The sequence below is a fragment of the Equus asinus genome, chromosome 15 (genome assembly GCF_041296235.1).
Source record: "Equus asinus isolate D_3611 breed Donkey chromosome 15, EquAss-T2T_v2, whole genome shotgun sequence".
NCBI lineage: Eukaryota > Metazoa > Chordata > Mammalia > Perissodactyla > Equidae > Equus > Equus asinus.
In genome coordinates, this window is record NC_091804.1 from 30435915 (window position 1) to 30450716 (window position 14802).

Consider the following 14802-nt stretch of genomic DNA (forward strand, 5'->3'; position numbering starts at 1 on the left):
ATACCTCCTGGAGCTCAAATGCACTGCAGGATGGGTAGATTTGGTTGGAAGTCTCAATGGCCTGTATCACCATAACCAGCAGAGAGCGTTCCACCCTGGCCTCCCCCTTCACCCTCTGCAAGCCTTGTTTCTAGTGCCATGCTCAGGCACATGTTCAAGTTTAGCTTCTGTCCTTTTGAATTCCCAGGGGGGGATTATCTACCTCTTTCTTTTGCCCTAGTAAGTGGGACTCTGCAATTATAGAAATAGCCCTGATTCCCCCCAGAGCAAACATAGGAAGGTGCTTCAGGAGAAGGGACAAGGCTGCATTTTCTCCTAGACGATCTAGCATGAGCTGTGTCGTCTTAACTCCGTGTTGCATCTCTTGCTTGCTTACGGCCCCAACATAGCTAACTCCCAACCCCTCTCAAACCATTGCGAATGGCTGGAGTCATGGGTGTCCTGGGCAGCAGGGTACCAGCCTCTGAGTCTGTTTCCTGGCTCTTCCAAGGGTGGGGGATGCCAGAGGCAGGGCAGCTGTAATGCAAAGGTCAGACAGTTGGTACAGACTGCCTCGGATGGGGCCTTCTTTTTGGAAATGAGAGTTATTTTTTATTTTAACAGGATGATTTTGTTAAAAATAATGTAATTCTTATTTAAGCCATGGGTGATTGAAGTCATCACTTTAGCTTTCTGTAACCCTCTAAAGAGGAGACATCAATCCACAAGGCACGGAGTAGAGGGAGGTCACATTCTGAGACTTGGTTAATCCCTTACTATTTGGATGGAAGAGAGAAGATTGGGGCTTTTGAATGTTGACCCTGAGTAAATGCCTGAGCATGTCCAGGCTTGCCCCTCCTGCAGCGTCAAGGGACAGTGGGCCTCCAACCTTTTCTGTGAACCTTGCAAGCTTCTCTTTGCACTAATGCATAATGTCAAATGAGGGGCCCCTACCCAGGCGCCTGCTGCTTGCTGCCAGGCACTCCTGATGACTTCAGCTAATTTCTGAGACTGGAAACATTGTTGACAATGTGATTTCTGAAATGTGAAAGGCGTTATCTCGTCGTGCCATCTGCAGCGTGTCTGTCTGAGCTGGGGCTTCCGCTGCCACTCTGCCCCCTCGTAGCAACTCTTGCTGCTCCGTCATCATCTCCCACAGCTAATTGCTCCAAACTGACAAGAAGTCTTTTTTCGTTTAGAGATACAGGGAAATGGAACTTTCTTGCTGATGTTTCCAAGTCAAGCATGCTTTTTGGAATTGTAATTTGATCTTTGGGTTGAGGAGGGGTTGAGGGGGTCTGGTTTCAGCACTGGATCAGGGACAGCTCTCGGGAAAGAAGGAACCAGAAGTACTGGTGACTAAGACGGAAGACTCTCTTGTAGTTCTAAGTTACAGGGAGCCTGGTATTAAATGGAATGAGCTGCCTTGGGAGGTAGTGACTGCTTTGTCACTAGAGGTGTGCAAATGGAGATGATTTTTTTTTACCTGCTTGGAAAGCTCTAAATGGAACAAAGCTTTGAATGGGTGATCTCTTCTAGCTCAAAGAGTCTCCTGGAACCAGTTATATTCAGGGGATATGTGAGATAGAGGAGGAAAATCGAAGGGTCAGGGCTAGTGTAGTAATTATCTATCACTGTGTAACAAGCCACCTCAGCATTTCAATGGCTTGATACGACAATAATCATTTATTTTCTCTCGTAGCTTTTGTTGGTCATTAATTCAGACAGAGCACAGCAGAGATGGCTTGTCTCTGCTCCATGGTGTCTAAGCCCTCAGCTTGAGGTCTTGAAGACTAGGGGGCTCGAATCATCTGAAGGTTTGACTAGGGCTGAGGATCTACTTCCAAGATGGTTCGTTCACATGACTGGCAGGTTGGTGCTGGCTGTTGGCAGGAGGCCTCAGTTCCTCAGCACATGGACCTCTCCAGAGGGCTGTTTGAGACTTTGTGGCATGATGACTGGTCTCCCCAGAGTGAGCAATCCAAGGCAGAAGCTGCATTGTCTCTTATGACTTACCCTTGGAAGTCCTACACTGTCACTTCTGTAGTATTCTCTTGGTCACAGAGGTCAGCCTGATCCTATGTAGGAGGGGAGTACACAAGGGCGTGAATACCAAGAGACCAGGATCCCAAGGCGCCATCTCAGAGGCTGGCTATTACAGCTGGATAATAAGAGAGCAAAGCAAGGCAGTCAGCTTCTACAGGCTGAGAGAGTGAAGACAGGTTCTGAGCTTGATAATACTTTAGCAGCAGGAAGTTGGCAGAGGGCATCAAGTCCAAGCAAACTCTGATTTCTATGAGACTTGTTCTCCTCTCTCTCTGCTCACTCTCTCGTGTGGTCCCCTCTACTACATCTACCCTGGGCTTCCACATTCTAGCTTTTAGTATTAACCTTTTCCTTGAGCTTCAGATTTACAGTTCCAACTCCTCTGGCTTTCCATCAGCTTCTTGACTACATCATGCTCTTTCATACTTCAGGGCCTCTGTACATGCTGTTTCCTCTGCTAGGAATACCTTCCCTAATTTGTCATCTTTATCCAATTACTGGTTCACTGATGTTCATCTCAGCTCCCATGTCACTTTCTTGAAAGTCTTTCCTGACCACTCCTGTGGCAGATTTTATTTTCCAAAGATGGTCACAGTAATATACACCTATCTCTCTTCTCACCTGCTCTTCTTACAATGTGACGTTCATCACTCTGTCAAGAGGTGGGTTTGTGTTCCCTCATCTAGAACGTGGGTGGACCTTTGTACTACTTTGATCAATAAAATGTGGCAGAAGTGATGCTATGTGACGTTTAAGGATAAGTCATAAAAGGCAGCATCTCTCTCTCTCACTCTCTCTGTCTGTCTGTCTCTGTCTCTCTCCTCCTCTCCACTTGTCCATGGTACTCAGCCACCATTTTGTGAGGAAGCCCAACTAGCCCATGCAGAGAGACCTCTTGGAAAGTCAACGTTGCCCAACAAACATGTGAGTGAATGAAACTTCAAATGATTCTAGCCCCCAGATTTCGAGTTTTCCAGCTGAGGCACCAGACGTCACGGAACAAAGATAAGTTGCTCCCACTGTGCCCTTTTGGAATTCCTGACTTACAGAAGCTGTGAGAGATAATATACGACTATAGTTGTTTTATGCCCCTAAATTTTGGAGTTATTTGTTATGCAATCACAATAACTGATATATTCCTAGACTCCATCAGATTTCCTTGTAATGTGCCATCATAACTTCTGATATTTTCCTCTATAGAATTTTCAAGAGTTTTTAATTATATATTTACATGTTTAATTAATTTCCATCTGTTCTCCTAGACTAAAATTTATGAGGGCAAGCACTATACCCATTTTTCTCACCAATACTTTGTCAGGACCTGGCATAAAACATGTGCTGAATAAATGTAGTAAGTGGATAAATTAATGGTCTTTCCCCCTTAATACCCCACAAACACTTCAAGCTCTGCATATACAAGCTCAAGTCATCATCGTTATCTCCTGACTTGGTCCTCCTCTTGCATTTTGGCAAAGGTACCATTGCTTCTTCAGATACTCAGACCACAGACTCAGAAATAATTTTATTCTTTTCCTATCCTCCTTCCCGTAAAGGATTCCAGGCATGTCTATTCTACCTTGTAATACTTTCTCATCCCACCCCCGTCACCCCACCTCGGTTCAGTTTCTCATCGTTTCTTCCCTGCATCACATCAATAAACTCCTGGCCAGTTCACTTCTCTCCAACACATCATCCAAACTGGCAGGTTGACCTTTGCAGAATGCATGTCTAAGCCTGTCATTCTTTGGATGAAAATTGTTCACTGGCTCCATGTTGTCTTTATAATAAAGTCCAAAGTCCTCAGTAGTCTCCCCAAATCATTTGTGGAGACAGGTGGGAAATAAATGAAACACAACAAAGCTCCTTGCTGTGTCCGACAGCTCCACAGTGATCTGTCCTGGGCTTCCCCCCTCTCTTTCATCTCTCACGCCTCCCGTCCTCCACAACCTGTGCTCTAACACATCAAGCTCTTTGGGCTTATCCCAAATCACCTGTAATAATTTGGTTGCAAGAGATAGAAATCCAACTTGTGTTAACTTAGATAATAAGAAGCGTTCATTGGCTCAAGGAATCTAAGAAATTGTTGCAGGGAGGGCAGGGATGAAGTTTCCAAACAAGAAGGACTCAAGCAGTACCTCCATCTCTCCATCTATTCCAGCACATCAGCTGCGTCCTTTCTTACAGAAACGCTTTTCCTATGCTCTAACTATTGTTGCATAACAAACCACATTAATCCTAGTGGCTTAAAACAACAACAGTCATTTATTATTACCATCTCTCATGGCTCTGAGGGTTAACCTGGCACAGCTAGTTGGTTCATGCTCAAGTTTTTTCACAGGGTTGCAGTCCCATGTTGGTTGAAGTTGAAGTCATCTTTCTTACCTTCATATCTGACACCTGGAGGCTGGGATAGCTGGAGCTCCTATAACAGTTGTCTCTACCACTCTGTGGTCTTTCCTTGTGGTCTCTCCAGTATAGCAACCTCACAGTAGCCAGAATTCGTACATTGCAGCTCAGGGCTCCAAAGGCTGGTGTCCCAAAGAGATTGATAGAAGGTGCATGGTCTTTTCTAACGCAGCCTTGGAGGCCATGCCAGCCACAGTCTATGCATCAAGTTAGCCAGAAAGACTCATCCAGATTCAAAAGGAGGGGCCACGGATCAGTCCCTTAATGGGAGGAGCATCATGTTTGAAAATCACCCCATTTTTCTGCTGGAAACCTGATCTGTGAAAATTCTTGGATTTGTCATCTTATAACTTCAACCACCTTCTGATCTCATGTTAAAATCCCCAGGTGGGGATCCCTGAGCCCATCCTCTGTCAGGTGACACAAACTCAGTGAACTCTGACTAAGGGATTGGCGTGTCCTGGAAACACGGTGGCTTCCTCGTGGATGTGTCATGGGTCTCGGAATGGGAGTGGCACCAGGCAGACAGCCCAATGAATGATCTGTATATGGCTCCAAGATCAGTAAGTAGTACCTCCACACATTTGCTCAGGCTGTGCTTTCTACCTGGAGTGCCTTTTCAGGTCCTCTCTCTCCTGATCACTCTTCTTTGTCTTTCATCTCTCATCTCGGGAACCACGTCCTCCAGGAAATCTTATCTTTCTCGACCCCCAAGGCTGGGTTAGGTGTTTCTTCTTCTCACTCCCAAAGACCTCTATGCCGACCTTACTTCTGGTACTAATTACACTAGCTCATAATCTCTTTCTTCTTCTTTTTAAAAAATCTGTCTCCCCTACCAAACTGTAAGCTTATTTAGGGCAAAATATTCCTAGTGCCTACTTCAGGATCTGGCACACAGTAGGTGCCTGATAATTGCATGTAGGATGAGTGGATTAACTAGGGCATGGAGGAGGCTGCCCTCAAAATGAACTGGTGTGAGCAGATGGCCCAGCTTGTGTGCGCTGGGGCAGAGAGAGGCCAACTCCCCCATCGCTGCCCAGGGATGCAGCCTCCGCAGGCCGTTTTGGGAGTCCTAAGCTGGCCTGACAGATGGACAGGGGCTGAAGGCCCCCAGGTCCTTAAGCCCCACAGTCCTTTTGAGCCCCACTGCTGCCGAGGGGCCACAGAAGGCCATGAAAGCATCTGGGAGGAGGCACGTTTCAGGGGGAAAGCAACCAGCCAGATGTTGAGCTTCATGCAGATGAAATAACCTGTGCTGGGCTGGGGTTTCTGACATCTGCTTGTGTAAAGTCTTGGGGTCAAAGGGCCCTGTGAGACTGCACTGAGAGTAGGCTGGATTGTTTGAATTAAGCCAACCAAAACGAGGTTTAGGGACCAGGCAGACAAAAGAACAACCAGAGCTGCCATTTATTGGGTCCTTACTATTTGCCAAATGCTGTGCTAAGCTCTGTGCTTGCTTATTAACTGTCTACCCCTATGAGGCAAGAACTCCTATTACCTGAGAGGACAGCAAAGTTCAGAGAGGTGAAGTAACTTGTCAAAAGCCTCACAGCTCACAAAAAGGAGAGTTGGGGTTTGGACCTGAGTATCTGACTCTAGGGGCTCAGCTCACCCACTGTATTCTGAGTAGAAGGGCCTAGGCTCCCACTGGGGATGGTGGGATGTGACTGCTCCAGATACAGGTTCTAGGAGAATATTGGCTAAGGCCTGGGGTCTTTGTGTTTCTGGGTGATGCCGCCTGGTAGACTTCAATCATAAGCCACAGAATGGTGACCTTAGTGAGCTTTGTTTTGGATTCTTTTCCTTTTAGTGCCACTTTCATGCTGCCTAACCCCTGACACCACGCTGTCCACCTCTCATGTATTCTGATAAGGCCATGGTGTTATGGGAAAAACTAGGCATCTGGAGTCTGAAAGCCTGGGTTTGAACTATGAGGTTGTCTCTTCCTAGTGGTTTGGCTTTTGTCATATGGTTTTTGTTGTTTGGCCTGTATCTCTCTATACAAACCTGGCTTGTGGATGGTTGCTTATTGCTGTGTCCTCGTGTGGTGGAGAGAGAGAGCTCTGGTCTCTTCCTCTTATTATAAGGACACTAATCACATCATGGGGTCCCCAATGTCATGATCTCGTTTAAACCTAATTACTCCCCAAAGGCCATGCTTCCAAATACAATCACATTGGAGGTTAGGGCTTCAACATACGAATGTGGGGGGGACACAAATATTAGTCCATAACACCCATATGATTATGATGAGTGATACTTACATATTCATTGCTTTATTCATGTAATTGGTATTGGCTGAGTTCCTGCCATGTGAAGGATTGTTCCATTGCATTTCCAGTAGGTCAGGCATGGGGTGAGACAAAGGGTCCTGATAAGACAGGAAGATAATGAGTTGGGAAGCCAGACAGAATAGATAGCAAATTCTTGGTCTCCCTCTGTGTGGTAGTTGGGCCCCAAAATGATTGTTGCCTCTTGATATTCATGTTCTTGTGTTTGCACAGTGTAAGAAAAGGCTTATCTGTGTAATCAGTGATATAGTGTGAAAGTGATAGCGTGACTTCTGAGGTTAGGTTGAAAGAGATGTCATGGCTTCCGTCTTGCTCTCTCGGATCACTTACTGCCATGTTGAGAGGACAGTGAAGCAGCCCTGTGGAGAAGTCTATGTGGTGAGAAACTAAGGTGTTTTGCCACCACCCAGCATAAATGTGACAGCCATGAGTGAGACATCTTGGAATCGGGCCCTCTGGACTCAGTCAAGCCTTCATGTAACATCTTAACTGAGACCTCATGAGACACCCTGAGCTAAAACCACCCAGCTAAACCACTCCTGAATTCCTGGCTCACAGAGTCTATGTGAGATAATAAATATTTATTGTTTTAAGTTGCTAACTTTTGGACTAATTTGCTAGGCAGCAATAGATGACCACTACAGATTTTGGTACCTGGAAGTAGGTGGTTCTATAATTCATCTATGGGAGTGGCTTTGGAAATTGTTGGTGGCCAAAGATGGAAGGACTTTGAGGAGAGTGTTAGTGAAAACCTAAAGTGCTTTAAACACACTGTTAATAGAAGCCTGATGGGCTTAGAGGAGGATGTTAGTGAGAGTTTACCTGGAAATGAGGAAATGTTTTTGGGAGTTGAAGAAAAGGAGATCCTTGATATGCAGTGACATGGCGTTTAGCAGCACTGTTGCCTAGAGTAATGTGAGAAGTAAAAAATGTACCTAATGAACTGAGTGTTCTAGCTAAGGAGATGGCCAGGCAGAGTGTTGAAGGAGCCGCCTGATTTCTTCTTGTTCCTTTTGGTAAAATGCGAGAGGAGAGAGATAAGGTAAAGGAGGGACTATTAATAAGAAGGAACCAGGCCTGTCTAGTTTGGAAACTTTTCATCCGCTTTGGGTGGCAAATGATGCTAAAATTAAGGAATAGATCTCAGGCAAATAGAAAATTTGAAGCACTGGTTCCAGGAAAACGTGATGATCTAAAGATGAAGTTCATAGTGTGGCTGTGAAATCCTTTGTAAAGACCTCAGGAAGTTCTAAAGTGGTACTTAAGAGAATTATTGAGCAATCAAAAGGGCTATTAAGGAACTTCAAGTGTTGTCTCTCAGTAGTCTCAGCAGAAGCCCAAGATAGACAAAGGCTTGTCTTGAAGAGATTTCTAAGTTTGCCTTTTGTCTAATGGTGTAAATTCCAATTAGTTTCACAGGAGAACCACAAAGCTTTTAAGAGAAATGTACTAACAAAAACACCGCTGGCTGGAACCAAAAGGAACAGAGGTATACAAAATGAAAGAGGCCTCTGGGCGCCTAAGATTCTGTAGGTAAGACACAGGCTGAGAAAATTATGCAGTTTCAAACATGGGCTACATTTCATAGTACAGGAAGGACACTTAGATGACAAAGTCCCAGAGAGTGAAGCCATGAGCTGTGAGGAATTTTTCCTAGGCCTTGATTCCTAATCAGGGAACTGACAGCATGTGCCCTGTTGGGTTTTAGAACTGTTGTGGACAAGTGGCTCATATTCAACTTCTGTTTTTGTCTCTTTAGTTCACAGGTATTCCAATTAAGATGAACCGCAACAAATCAGACCTGAAGAGCTTCACCTGCACCTGGATCTTGTTTATTTGAAGATGTGTGGGATTTCTAGCTGATATTGTAATGGGATAAGACTGTGTAGGGGCTTCTGAAAGGGGAGAGTGAATTTTGAATGTGGTAGGGCACTTAAGAGTAGCATAGCTAGTATAAATCATTGGGGGACAGAGGGGGTGCCCCAAAGATGGTCCCTCATAATTCTTAGCTGTTAGTATTCATTGCATAATCCCTTTGTGAGAGGAGATTCCTTGCGTAATCTCCTCTTAAACTGAAGAGGCCTGAAACAGATATTTCAGAAATGATAGAGTGTGACTTTTGAGGCTAGGTCTAAAAGATATTAGAGCCACCATCTTGCCCTCTGCAGGATCACTCACTTTTGGGGAAGCCAGCTGTCACCTCATGAGGACACTCAACCGGGCCTCTGGAGAGTTCCATGAGGCAAGGACCCAGAAAAGTCAAAGCCAGCATGAACTTTCCAGTTCTTAGTGAGCTAATTGGGAGGTGGGTCCTCCATCCCAGTCAAGTCTGTGGTCCTGGCCAACATCTCGATTGCAATCTCATGAGACACCTTGAGTCGCAACCACCTAGCTAAGCAGCTTCCAAACTCTTGACCTACAAAAACTGTGTCAGATAATAAATGCTTATCGTTGTTTTAAATGGAAAAGGTTTAGGGCAATTTGTGATGTAGCAATAGATGATTAATAAATTAATGATTATATAATTAATAGATATAATAATTAATATATAATAGATGACTAATATAATAGATGATTAATATATAGGGTGGAAAGTGACAAATACTATGCAATGTCCTTGACATCTTGAGTGAGAAGAAAGAGGCCCACTGGTGCTTGAAAATCTGCCTCAGAAACAGGACTCAGACGCCCCGGGTCCTTGGGAGACTGAGAGTCTGCAGGAAACATGGCCTAGGATGACTTCTCAAGAGCACGAGTTAAGCTATTGTGATGAAAAGTGCTTTATGTTGGTATCTAATTTACCTTCTTTATGGTCTCATAAGAGTCTCGTTAGAGTCTAGGACAGGAAGCAGGGTACATTTTTCTTCATCAAGGTTCCTTTTAAACCTGGCCAGTTTTGTATAATTTTATAAATTATTTGCATTTGCTCTGTGTAGAAGTCGATATTTTGTGTTTTGTTTGCAGCAGAAGTCCAGTAAACTGGGACCTCAGCAGTTAGCTCAAATTGTTAAACAGGAGAAATATTACAACATGAGAGTTATTTTAAAACAGACTCAAGCAGTCTAGTGCTGCTTTTTGCATGATGCACTCTTGAATGAACCGTATCTCTGGGTCATCCAAATCTTACGCAGTGCTCCCAGCCGGGGGAGCTTCTTATTCGAGTATAGACATATGACTTAGCGCTAGCCCAGAAGGAGATCCTCATTGGAGGCCCATCAGGCTGTGGGTCTGGTCTTGTCCAAGATTTCTTACTGTTTTTAGAGATTAGTAATAATTATGGTAATTCACATTTATCGAACATTGATTATGTACTAGGCATCACGCAGAAAACTTTATATAGATTATCTTTTGATCTTAGCAACCATCCAGTTTGCAGAAAAGGAAACTTGAGGCCTAAAGAAGTTAAACAACTTTCCCCAGATATCCAGCAAGAAGTGACAATATAAACTGGAGTTCAAGAGAGAAGTCATGCTAGAGCTACTCATTAGGCGTGTTATGCACAAAAGTGACAAAAATTGGTAGTGTGATAAAAATGATAAAGATTGGGTACAGTATAGAGAGAGGGGAAGATGACCAGGAGCCTAGCCTGCGGGATATGCTACATTTAAGGAAGTGGAGGGAGAATGGATCACAGGAAAATGTGGTCAGGGAGAGAAAAGGGGAACCAAGATTGTGGCAAATCATGGAAGACAACCGGTGTCCTGATGGTCTTGATGATGTGCCATCTTGCCTAGGTTACAGTCCTCAGTCATTTAATCCAACACTATCCAGGAGTTGCTGTGAAAGGATTTTGTAGATGTGATTAAAGTGCATAATCAGTCAACTTAAGGTAAAGAGATCATCCCGGATAATCTGGACTGGATTGGTTCAATCACCTGGAAGTCCTTAAGAACAGAGCTGACTTTCCTGAAGGAAAAGAAATTTGCTAGTGGGCAGCAGATCAGTTCGTGCCGAATGTTCTGGCCTTGCCTCTCTGATGGCCTGCCCTATGGATTTTAGCGTTGCCTAGCCACCTCCCACAGTTGTGTAAGACAGTTTCCCGTAATAAGTCTCTTAATACGGATCTTCTGGTTCCGCTTCTCTGGTTGACGCCTGACTGATGCTGGTGTCAAGAAGAAAGTACGGTTAATAGTGTCAATGCTGTATAGACCAGTGATTCTCTGAGAGTGTTACCCAGGGCACAGGCTCCATTTAGTCCCTTCTTCAAATAAATTTTGGGAATCTTAGCTTCAACAATGAAATAGTTTTCTTTAGTATTTTAAAAATAATACGTGTTGAATGTTGACTATGTGTCAGGCACTTCATTGGTTACATTTTTCACCTCCAACATTTCTGATTCATTCCTTTTCTTTTTTGGCTCTTACTGATCTGTAACTGCCTGATTTTGTTTCTGACCTCCTGCTCTTGTTTTATGAATTTTGTTTCAGCTATTTCTTTTAAAATTTCACACTTTTTATAATGCTTTATCTCATTTCTATTTCCTCACATAAGCATTCTCTCCCATTGTTTGATTTATTGGGGCTCTATCAAGATGTTGACTTTTCTAACTTGATTTGTAATTTTCGTTTGAGTGTCCATCTTGGTTGTGAGCTCCTCCTCTGCTTTACCTTCCCTCACCATGGGAACGTGGTTGTCTCTGGCTGGCCTTGAGCGTCCATAACTCAGAAACTGGTCTTACTCTAGCAGCTCAGAGCTCTCAGTCCATGGGGACAGAACAGCTTCAGCCCCTGAGTCAGAGAAAACATATACCAGGCTCCTGGATACTCCCGTGATCTTCTTTGTGCTTCTGCCATGGCGCCATGGCTCAGACATGGCTGCAATTGTTGGGTAAATGATGGAAATTTTCCACCTCTGGTTTCAGGGCAGGGGCAAGCACAGTCACAGCCCCTGGCCTCCTGGGAGATCCTGTCTTTTCTCCTGCCGTGCATGAAGCATGCTCAGTTCCCATTCTTCTGTGGGAATTGAGCTTCCCATCCTCAGGACCTAATTCTAGCTCCACTGCCTGGTGAACCTTCAGCCCCCACTGAGAATTGTGGAATTTCACTCCATTCCTAGTCCAAAGAGATTTGAATATTATTTCTGAGCATGATTATATATATATTTAATACTTTAAAACATTACATATACTATTTATATGAGTTTGGAAAAGAAGGGTAGGTCATTCTGTGACCTGGACAGTGGCCCATTAGTACTTTATTTACATTATTTAATTTAATCCTCACGATAGCTCTGTGAATTTACTCTCATTATCTTCACTTTTCAAACGAAAAAAACTGAGGCTCAAAAAATGAAGAGATCCATCCAAAGCCATTCACCTAGTAAGCAGTAGTAGATCCAGGATTCAAATCCAGGCAATCTGACCCCAGAGTTCATGCCTTTAGCCACGGCCATATACTACAGGACTTCTCAGGGCCTTTGATATGCTGATAAGCATTGTGACTCTCCAAGAGTGGTTGTGCAGGATTTCCCAAATTGATTTTACCTATTCCTGATAAGCTGCTTTCATAACTGTGGCTCTGAAGACATGCTTTGGGAAATGTTCTTGCAGGGACTCAGCAGGATAAAAGTGGAGGAGAAGCCATTAAGTGGATGTGCAATAGCCAGCTTTTGATTGCCAAGGCTGTGTATCAAACAGCCCCTCGAATATCAGTAGCTTATCAAACAACAGAAATTCATTTCTCTCTTACGTTACATTTTAGTAGCTGAAGTTTGGCTGCGGCTCTGCTCGATACGACTTTCATTTTAGGACTCACAAAGGAGTCATCCCGAGCTAGGACAGGCGAGTCTCATGATGGAAGGGAAGTTCAAGAGATCAGGTAGAAACTTGCAACACACCTGACATATGTCACACCTGCTCGCTTGCCACTGGCCAAAGCATGTCAGATGGTCAAGCTCAAAGTCAATGAGATGGAAATGTATACTCTCTTTACAGGCAATTAAGGAGTAAATAATTCCAACACAATCTGCTATAGACAGTGGAGCCGTGGAGAGCCCTCAGGCAGGCATTTTCAGTAGTAGAGGGGAGGGAAGTTGGAAGCTGTACTATAAAGGTTTCAGGGAAAGTGTGGGAGGTGTGGAAATGGGAGACGACGGAAGGCCTGTGAGCTGATGATTTTTATGGCTTCATATGGCCTCATGGGTCAGTAACAGAGTCCATCCAGCCTAGGACCTGATGATGGAGGCACCAAGTGGAATGTGGGGGTACCTGGATATCCTCTCTGATATCAGTCCCCCCCATGTTAGAAATGTGTTGCTGGCTCGCCCATTCCTATATGCCTTACACTTTCAGAGAGCTCTCTCCACAAACTTTTTGAATCTATTTATATATCTTCATTTAGTTTCCTTCCCCCTTTCGATTGCTCCCTAATCAGCAGCTGATGATGCCCACCCTATAACCTGAATGTGATGTCATCCTTGGTACCGTTCAAGAAATAGCACTTAACAGTTGTTAAATAGGGGAGCTCATTTTTAGAACGCTGCCTGTTTATCGTCTCCTTCTTTACAAAGGTGATTAAGATTTATTTTTACTTGGATGAAAATGGCCTTCATTGATTTCTGCCCCATGGAGAGATGGGAGGACTCCTGCATTAGCTGGAGAGGAGATTAACCCTTTTCTTACTGCCACTGAGGCTGCACAATGCCTGCCAGGTTATGCTGAACGGGTAAACATAGTCAGAAGCAGGTAATCCTGAAGTCAGAGGATGTGACCTCTCTGTGTCGAATGTGGAGGCTGCTTTGAGGTTCCCAGATCTTGGGAAACTTCTTCTGGAATGACTACAGCAGAGAGTGTGACTTGCCCCAAACCAGCTCTATCTGTGGCCTTCCGTGCTCTCAAACTCTCTGCCTCCAGACTCTGCATCCTTATTCTGCAATAAGAGACTTCCACATTTTTATGTATTTGTAACAGTAACATCCCACTTCCAGGTAGCAAAATCCAGGCTACTTTCCTGCTGCGGCTGTGGCAAATGACCATACACTTCATTGTTGAAAACGACCCAGATTTATTATCTTACAGTTCTGGAAGGCAGAAGCCTGAAATTGGTCTTACAGGACTAAAAGCAAAGTTTGGACAGGGTAGCATTCCTTCTAGAGGCTCTAGGGGAGAACCCATTTCCTTGCCTTTTCCAGCTTCTAAAGGCCGCCCACCTTCCTGGACTCGTGGCCCGCTTCCATCTTAAAGCAAACAGTGAATGGCCGGTCAAGGGTTTCTCAAAATGTCATCTCTCTGGTTCTGACTCTTCTGCCTCCCTCTGCCCTATTTAGGGACCCTTGTGATTACATTGAGCCCACCCAGATAAACCAGGCTAATCTCCTTATCTTAAGGGCAGCTGGCTATCAACTTTCATTCTGTCTGCAGCCTTAACTCCCCCTTGCCAGGTAACCTACCGTATTCACAGGTGCTGAGGAGTAGGACGTGGGCATTTTGGGGGGCCGTTATTCTGCCTACCATAACACCTAAATCTTTTGCTCTTGTCCAGGGTGCAAGTGGAGATGATTTTATTATCTGTTTGGAAAGCCCTGGGGTCAGGGACATAAGAGGAATATGCAGTGTGTAATACAATTTCAACTTTTTCCCATGAAATTCTCACTCTAAAGAGTTCTTTAACCACTGCAAAAATGTGAGTTTTCTCCAGGTACCTTCTCCCTGGAGTTCCCAGCCTCCTATTAGGTTGATGGCTAATACTTTCATGTCTTAGCCTTTACTCTGACCCAGTGTGTCTTGACCGCAGAGAAGAAGAGAAGCTTAGTGTATTAGTCAGGGCTCTTCAGGGAAACAGAACCAATAGAATATATATAGACGTATAAGAGGAGATTGATTATGGGAATTGGCTCATGTGGTTATGGAGGCCGAGAAGTCTCGTTATCCACTGTCTGTAAGCTGGAGACCCAGGAAAGCTGGAGGTGTCATTCAGTCTGAGTTCAAAAGCCTGAGAATCTGGGGGCCAACGGTGTAAGTCCTGGTCTGAGTCTGAAAGCCAAAGACTCAGGAGTGCTGGGGTTTGAGGGCAGGAGAAGATGGATGTTCCAGCTCAAGCAGAGAGAGCGAATTCACCCTTCCTCTGCCTTTTTGTTCTATTTG